Source organism: Echinops telfairi, unplaced genomic scaffold (genome assembly GCF_000313985.2).
Source record: "Echinops telfairi isolate 266 unplaced genomic scaffold, ASM31398v2 ScPeMD7_3533;HRSCAF=4204_0, whole genome shotgun sequence".
Lineage (NCBI taxonomy): Eukaryota > Metazoa > Chordata > Mammalia > Afrosoricida > Tenrecidae > Echinops > Echinops telfairi.
In genome coordinates, this window is record NW_022107431.1 from 33776228 (window position 1) to 33783685 (window position 7458).

General features: G+C 43.7%; 1 protein-coding gene across 6 annotated transcripts in view; it reads left to right on the plus strand.

Moving 5' to 3' along the window:
- The window catches only part of MAP7 (microtubule associated protein 7), a 139773-nt gene that overhangs the window by 957 nt on the left and 131358 nt on the right, over positions 1-7458 (plus strand). The window lies entirely within an intron of this gene.

Below are 7458 nucleotides of genomic sequence, written 5' to 3' on the forward strand. Positions count from 1 at the left end.
CACATTTACAAAAGGGGATTTTTACACTCTTGAGTTTTCCAAAAATATATAAGCTGTTCTCCTCGTAAACCAAAGGCTTATAGTTATATGCGTTGTAGTTTTCATGTGCTGATTGCATTTGGGCTTGCATTCAAATTGCAAGAGATCAGATCTTCCTTGGTGTGGTGCACAGAGGGAAAGTTAGCAAGCAAATATTGAAGCAGTGATAGAATGAATGTTTACATAGCATCCAATGTCTGAGAACCCTGGTTTTCGTCTTCCTGGATTTCCAGTGAAATTTAATTTGGTTTCATAAGATGTCTTTAAAACTAGTTACTTGAAATCAAAGGTTTATGTCAATGTCATTTTTTAAGGACTGTACAGGTCACTGCTGACCAGTAGCATCCTTTTACAGTAGTTGATTTTTATCTGCCTATCCAACATGGCCTCCCTCTGAGGGCCAGGTGACCTCTGAAGCTGTAGATTGGAAGGTGACTTATGTGTTTGTTTTATTTCTTTGCCCGGGTGATAAGTAGTCAGATCAGAGTGTGTGGCTCTTGTCGAGAACTCAGTACTTTAAATTGTTCGTAGCAGCTCATTTGGCTGACTGGTGCTCCCAGTGTGTTTTTGAGCATTCCTCTGGAGTTAATGGCACGCTTTTCTTGGGTGGCCTGGAACAGTAATTTAGGACAACCATCCTTTTCCTTCTCAGTAATTTTCTTGAATTCTTTCTTTTCCTTGATTCTTTTCAGCATTTCATTTGAAGTCAAGAAGATGGAGAATGGGTGGAAAGTAGGTACTTCTAAACTCTCTTTGGTTTTGATGATGTGTACAGCTCTGGATAAAAGAGACTAAATCAAAGGGTTCCTGGTGACCTATTGTTTTCCTTTTTGTACCTCTTGCACAAAAGAGAGACACACATATACACAGAGAGACTGGGGCAAAGAGCTTCTGTGCTGATAAAGAGGGCCAAATTTTGTGTGTCTCCCCAAATGTGCTTATTTATGGACATGCTCAATAAAATAAGCATGTAACTAACTGACCTTTGTGTCCCTGTTTATGCTTAGTGAAGCTATTGGCTTTAATTCTAAATTTCTTATCAGGTCTATCTGAGCATTAGGGAGGTTCATTTTCTAGTCCAGTGCTATCCAATAGAACTCTCAGCAATAATGGAAAATTTCTCTTTCTGCACTGCTCAATACAGTAGCCACTAGCTGTATGTGGGGAATACAGCATGCTGACCGAAACACTGATTTTTAAATTGTAGTTAATTTCCCTACATTCCACGGAAGTAGCCATGTGTAGCAAATGGCTGCCGTGTTAGCCAGCACAGTTTTCTTCTGTAGAACCATGACCTTCTGGGTTTGCATCCTTTCTGCTGTGTTCATCCTCGGTGCTTGCTGCTGCCAGATACGATCAGGTCCTAAGACGAATGTAGTTATGAGGAGCTGATGTCAAGAGCTTAAGTGGAGAGCAAATGTTTCGAGAATGATGAGGGCAATGAACGTACAAATGTGCTTTACACAATTGATGTAAGTATGGATTGTGATAAGAGTTGTACAAGGCCCTAATAAAATTATTTTTTAAAGTATAGCATGGATGAGGTGGTCCCTTCACTACAAGAGAGCCTCAGAACCAGGGTTTGCCCACAATTCTGTTGTTCGTTTCCACTTAATTGTTGTTGCCCACTCTGAATACTATCCTTGCCAGTCATCAGTTTCCTGTACCATTTGCACAGCTTTTGATGGACTCCTGTTTTCCAAATTATTATTTGCACAGCAACATAGCAAGATGATGCGCAGGTTATCTTTTATGTGTGCCTATTAAAATAAGCAATCAGAGAACTTGTTTTGAATCACTCCATGGTCTAATCAGTCACCCATGTCCAAATCTGGCTTTCTTTTTTTTTTCTTTCCAAATCTGGTTTTCATACTTAGTACATTTTTATATGATTAACAGGGATGAAGAGATTTGCTGTCTAAATTCAGTGAGCTTAAAGCTCTGTCCAGGATTGCCATGGGTTATATAGAGGGTTTTAATGATGAGTAACATCTATCTATCCAAGTGCTCCAGGCTGCTGAATAATCATTATAATCAACAGGAAGGAGCATGTCCACTACCTCTGGGCTCCTGACTGGTGGCTTCTTAGTGATCTACTGCAGTGAGATAGTGCTTTGGCTAGCTGGATGCTAGACTGGATAGCTTTCTGCAGAAGTGTCTGCTTTTTCATGGAAGCAATAGCAATGTAAATGTTTTATTTACCTTGTTATTAGCATCCGAATCAAACCAAACTCATTGCCATTCATAGCCACCCCGCAGGATAGAATAGACCTGCCTTTGTGGATTCCAAGGCTGTAAAACTTTATTGGAGCAGAAAGCTTCCTCTTTCTTCCCAGGACCAGCTAGTGGATTTGAACTGCTTACCCTTTGGTTAGTAGTCCAACCCTTAAGCCATTACAATGCCTGTAGCATTTAAATAGTCCTTTGGAATAATCTAGGCTTGAGCTGTTGTTGTTACAGTTCAGAACCCTGATCTGCAGTTAATGCTGACCTCAGGATTGGCTTGGAAGAGATTGTTTAGGTACTGCAGTAACTAAATGCCCTTGGATCTATTTCAAGGCGAATCTGCCTTATGGTGAATTTTGCTGAGCACAGGGTGATAGTAATTAATCAGACATTTTCTCCCTCAACCAAAATTTGCTAAATGCTCACGGTGCAAATGGCCAGGCTGGAGCCACGTTGTAGACAAGATGCAGACAACTGGCATGGTATCTGCTCTCAGAAGCATTTACTGTCTAGTGGAAGAAGGTAGATAATTCAAGGGGACTTTGAAAAGTTTGTGGGAAAATGGGATTAAAAGACAAACATAAAATAAAGAAACTTTCTTTCTCAACGTAAGCTACATCAAGGTCAAGACACGTTGGTAAGGCTGATGTCAGCCCATCCCTGAAGAACTGAAGAATTTAACCATGTCAATGCAGTCTTTTTTATGTCACTAACTGAATGAGTCCTTGAAAGGTTTCTTTTTAAGATTAGGAACAAAAACAAGTCAGAAGGAGCCAAATCAGGACCATAGGCTGGATGCCTGATTCCCATAGGAACTCTCACAAAATGGCCCTTGTTTCCAGAGAGGAATGAGCAGGAGCTTTGTCATGGTGGAAAAGGGCTCTCTGGTGGAGACTTCCTAGGTGTTTGTCCTCTAAAGCCTTCTTCCTCAAAAGACTCATGTGAAGCAGCGTTAGTGTTCCTTGGCCCTTCAGAAAGGCAGCCAGCAAAATGCTTCTGAGTGTCCCAGCCAGCTGTTGCTAGGACCCGGCGCTCGCCTGGTGCACTGCGGCTTTGACCGGACAGCTGCCACCTCTGTAGCCATCGCTTGGATTACGCCTTGTCTTCAGGATCCTCCTGACAAAGCGCCCGTTCAGGTCTTCCAGAAATCCTCCAGGTGCTTGATCCCACTCCTTAAACATGCCCATCGAGCGCTCAGTCTCACCTGCAGCTGACCTGGAGCACCAGCTGGGCACCCAGCGGGCAGAAAGCTTCCTCAGCTTGGTTTCTCAGTCAGACTTGTATCTGCTGACCGGGCTGTGAGGTCTGTGATGTTGGCTGTTGTTTCTGCTGTGAAGCGTTGGGCCCTTCGGGGAGGCTTGAAGACGATTGCTTCCTCTCTAATTGATGGGAATGGCTGCCACTGCCGCCTTTTTCCTCGGCCTCTTATCTCATTATAAAATGAGGTATCCGTTCTGAAATCGCCAGAAACTTTTTGGGAAGCTTCAGTACTTTCTCCATTCTTCATCATAAGTCTGACACTTGACGTTGCTTCGCTGTTAAGAGAGTTCACATTGCTCTGATAGAGGCTCTTTCCAAACCCAGGCCTTTCCCTTCTCAGTGCCTCAGACTAGATCCTGATGAGACAAGTTATAACTACTCAGTACAAGTTTATTTTGGAGCCCCCCCCCACCCCCAAGAAATCCATGCATAGTTTTTTCGTAATATGAATTATTTCCATGAACTATTCATAAATCCCTGATAGACAAATAAGGGAAGAATATAAACAAATCAAAGGATGCAGGATAGGATTGCAAATTTATTAAATATGTGCTGGGTATGGGACTGTTAGCTTCAAGTTTGTAACCTAGCATAGGGATTAAGCATGCCAGATGCATGGCTGAAGCTAGCAGCTCACATAGGCTTCGAGGCATGATGTGTAGAGAAGAAGCCTCTTCATTTTAGTCTCCGAATCTGGACATCTATGCGGTGTTTTCCTATGAATGCACTTACTCCTCGCTTACTGACTGTCCATTATCCAGCCTTTCTTCTTCTTTTTTGTTTTTGGCCTTTATGACATTGATATAGAATCCTCCATCCTAATCTGGTTTCCTTCCTCCAGCTCCTAGCCTGCAGAGCCATGTCTGTCAGACTTGCAGCTGAAGCAACCAGCCCTCCAGAAGGCCTCTTGTAGGCACCCAAGAACCACCTTTGCAGTTGTTTGTGCAGAAGAAGCTTGGTGGATTTTCAAGGAACCCCCTAAGAAGTGCCCTGCTGTGACTGGCAGGGCACAGGTGGGTGTGAGTTGGGGGAAGCTGCTGTTGCTGCAGTTCTCCTCTCTCTCAGGCCCCCGGAGGAACCAAGTCCTACAGTTCCAAGGGTACTGGAGTACCTAGGGTCCTAGGACCCCTCCTCTGCGGCCGACTGGAGCAGCTGTGAATTTCTAGGCTCTCGGCCCCGGATTCCAAGTTCTCTAAGCCTAGCAGTGTTTCGCTCCTTTAAGAGGGGTCCAGCCCAGCTCCTGTGGCTGGGCTGCACAAGGAGCAGCTGTGGGAGGCGTGGGAACAAGCAACAACCCCCACGACTGTCTTGACCTAAAACCCTGCTGATTGCCTGAGTCCAGAGCCACAGGCTGTGCTTATAGTCCAGCCCCAGATCCCCAGGCCCACTTGAGTGCCAGCCCTGACAGCAAGGCCCTGAGGTCCAGAGCACAGTGGTATTAGGGGCAGAGCAGACCTGAGGGTCTGGGCTCTGGGCTACCTCTGTGACCTCCTCCAGTGCCTCTTCAAACCATGTTGATTTTGCATAACAACCAGGCCTGTGGAAACGTACTGTGTTGATAAGGGAGGGGTGGATGGAGTCATTTCTAGAGGCTGCATGTTCCTGAGAAAGTCCGACAACCATTATACAGCATTCTCTTGAGTAATGGCCTCCTGACCCATTTTGCAATCGTCTCATCAACTTTATACTCATCTTGTTTTTACATAAAACCTGGTTGATATGTAACTCTAATACTGAATTTACTCATGAGACTCAACTCTAAATGACTTAGGATTGATTTTGTAAAAATTAACATCAGCCATAAAAGATGAAAGACTAATTCCGGACTCACCGGTCTGATTATGGGCTCCCAGGTTTTGTTTTTGCTTTTTACCAGTCTTTCCTTCATAGCATGCCAGGAAAGCAATCCTTCTAATGTGAACATAAGCCCGTGTCACTTGGATTTAAAACCTTTTAGTGGTATTGCTTCACTTAAAACAGAGGTCTTAGCTGGGATCTCTGAGCCATGTTGGGCATGCAGGTATGTTTATCTGGACCTGAACGCAAACAACAACAGCTAAAAGTGGAAGCAACATTTATAAACAAACAGATTTTTACACAAGAATCTGTCTTCAGTTTCCTTTTAACAGTCAGGAGATGTGGTCACACTTGGCTAATGTGTTCTCATGGCAACAATCAGCTGGCGCTGAGCAGCAGTCACCACTTTGCATGGGTTCTGCATGCTGCTGTCTGCCCCGGGCCCCACCCCGCCATCTTCCAGAGTGTGCATGGCCTGGCCTGCCCAGTTATTTCCATCACATTAGTCACTTGTATTTGTAACCCTTGACCTAAGGAAGAAGTCCAAGTGCTTAGCATGACACATGGACTACCCATCACCTGCCTCTTGGCTTTCTTTTCATCTCTTTCCTACCACTCCCTGGTTGAACCTTATGCTCCAGCAGGACCAAAGTGCTGGCATGATGCTGCTCCTTCATGCTGTTGCATGCCCCTGTGCCCTGCCCTTGGTCTTCTCTCTGCTTTCTTCTCCTCCCTTCCTCCTCTGGATAGCTCTCACTCATCAGGCAGCATCTCTAGAACACCCCCCTTTTCACTCCCAACTCCTTCCCTCTTTTCTGGGGACAGTGCCCCAGGGAGTCCCTTGCTGTGCGCCTATGGCCCCTGACGTTTCATACTTACTTGGGCCCAACGCGTGTCTTGCGGTGATGAAATGCTCCATGCCACATCCAGCCCCGCCTCGGACTGTACCCTTGGTGACTGTGGTACTCTTCTTCGAACCCAGCATCTTAAAGACAGAGGGTGGGGAGCGTTCTTGAACAAAGGTCGCCCTAACATTGAAAAGCAGCTCTCACAGGCGCTGAAGGTCTTTCTGCCAGGTGACTACTTTGGCCATGTCAATTCTGATGCCGCAGTCACATCGCACTCAGCCACACTGCATTTCTCTAATCACGCATCAGAAATTCCGTTCCATCTTGCTTTTGCTTTGTATCATACTACTGAGCACTTTCTTTGGAAATGTTACAAGTTGGTATTAGTTAACTACTTTGTTATATCAAAGTTGTCAATGTTTTTTTGCCCCTGTCTTTGTTCACTGCTGGTTAAAGTGTTAAGAAAGACATGCCCCACCCCCTCTTGAAATTATGGATCAGGAGTTAAAAGAAGCTTTTCCTCTCTTCTGACCCCATTTTGTTAAAAATTCCTTTTTTGGGGGGTCACTCTGAGTTAGAATGAACTTGATGGTAGTGAGTTTGGTTTTTAGTAGTGGTGTCTCCTTTTGACAACACCCTCCCCCCTTTGTAAAGGTAGAATTTCTTCCTGTTGGAGCTTCCACATGAAATGGAATCTGCCGTTTATATTCCTGTTGGCAAGGGATGATCTAGCCATAGCAATGTTCTCTTTGTACGTCACGAGCCTTTTGTTTTCAAAGGAGAGACTTCTGTCAAGGTGTGTGACTATGACTACCTTTCTTTCATACACATATTTTGTTTTGCTTTTTTTGCTTATTTTATTCTTTAGAATTTAAACCATGGTTTGTTCCCACTGTTCTTATTTGTGACATTTCAGAACTAGGCAAAATGACTTAACAGCCAGCTTAAAACATAACAGCTAAAGAGACAAAGTGTATTTTACAAGTTAAAAGAATCTTAAAATTTATCATATTGTATTAACTCTTGTTTGTTAAAGAAATCCTAAATATCTGATCTTATTTCAAGTATTTATGTAAAGATAAAAAGACAGGGAATGGCAGGAACAAGTATGCGTAATTTATGCCTTCACTAATTGGATTCTCTGTTAATTGCTCACTAAATGAATGTATCTATCTCTGAAGCATCCTTTATTCTAGAAGTCAATATAAACATACATACCAATGTGTGCAAAAGGAACTTACTTTAATATGTATATAACCAAATTCTTTGTACAGTGAATTATGCTATA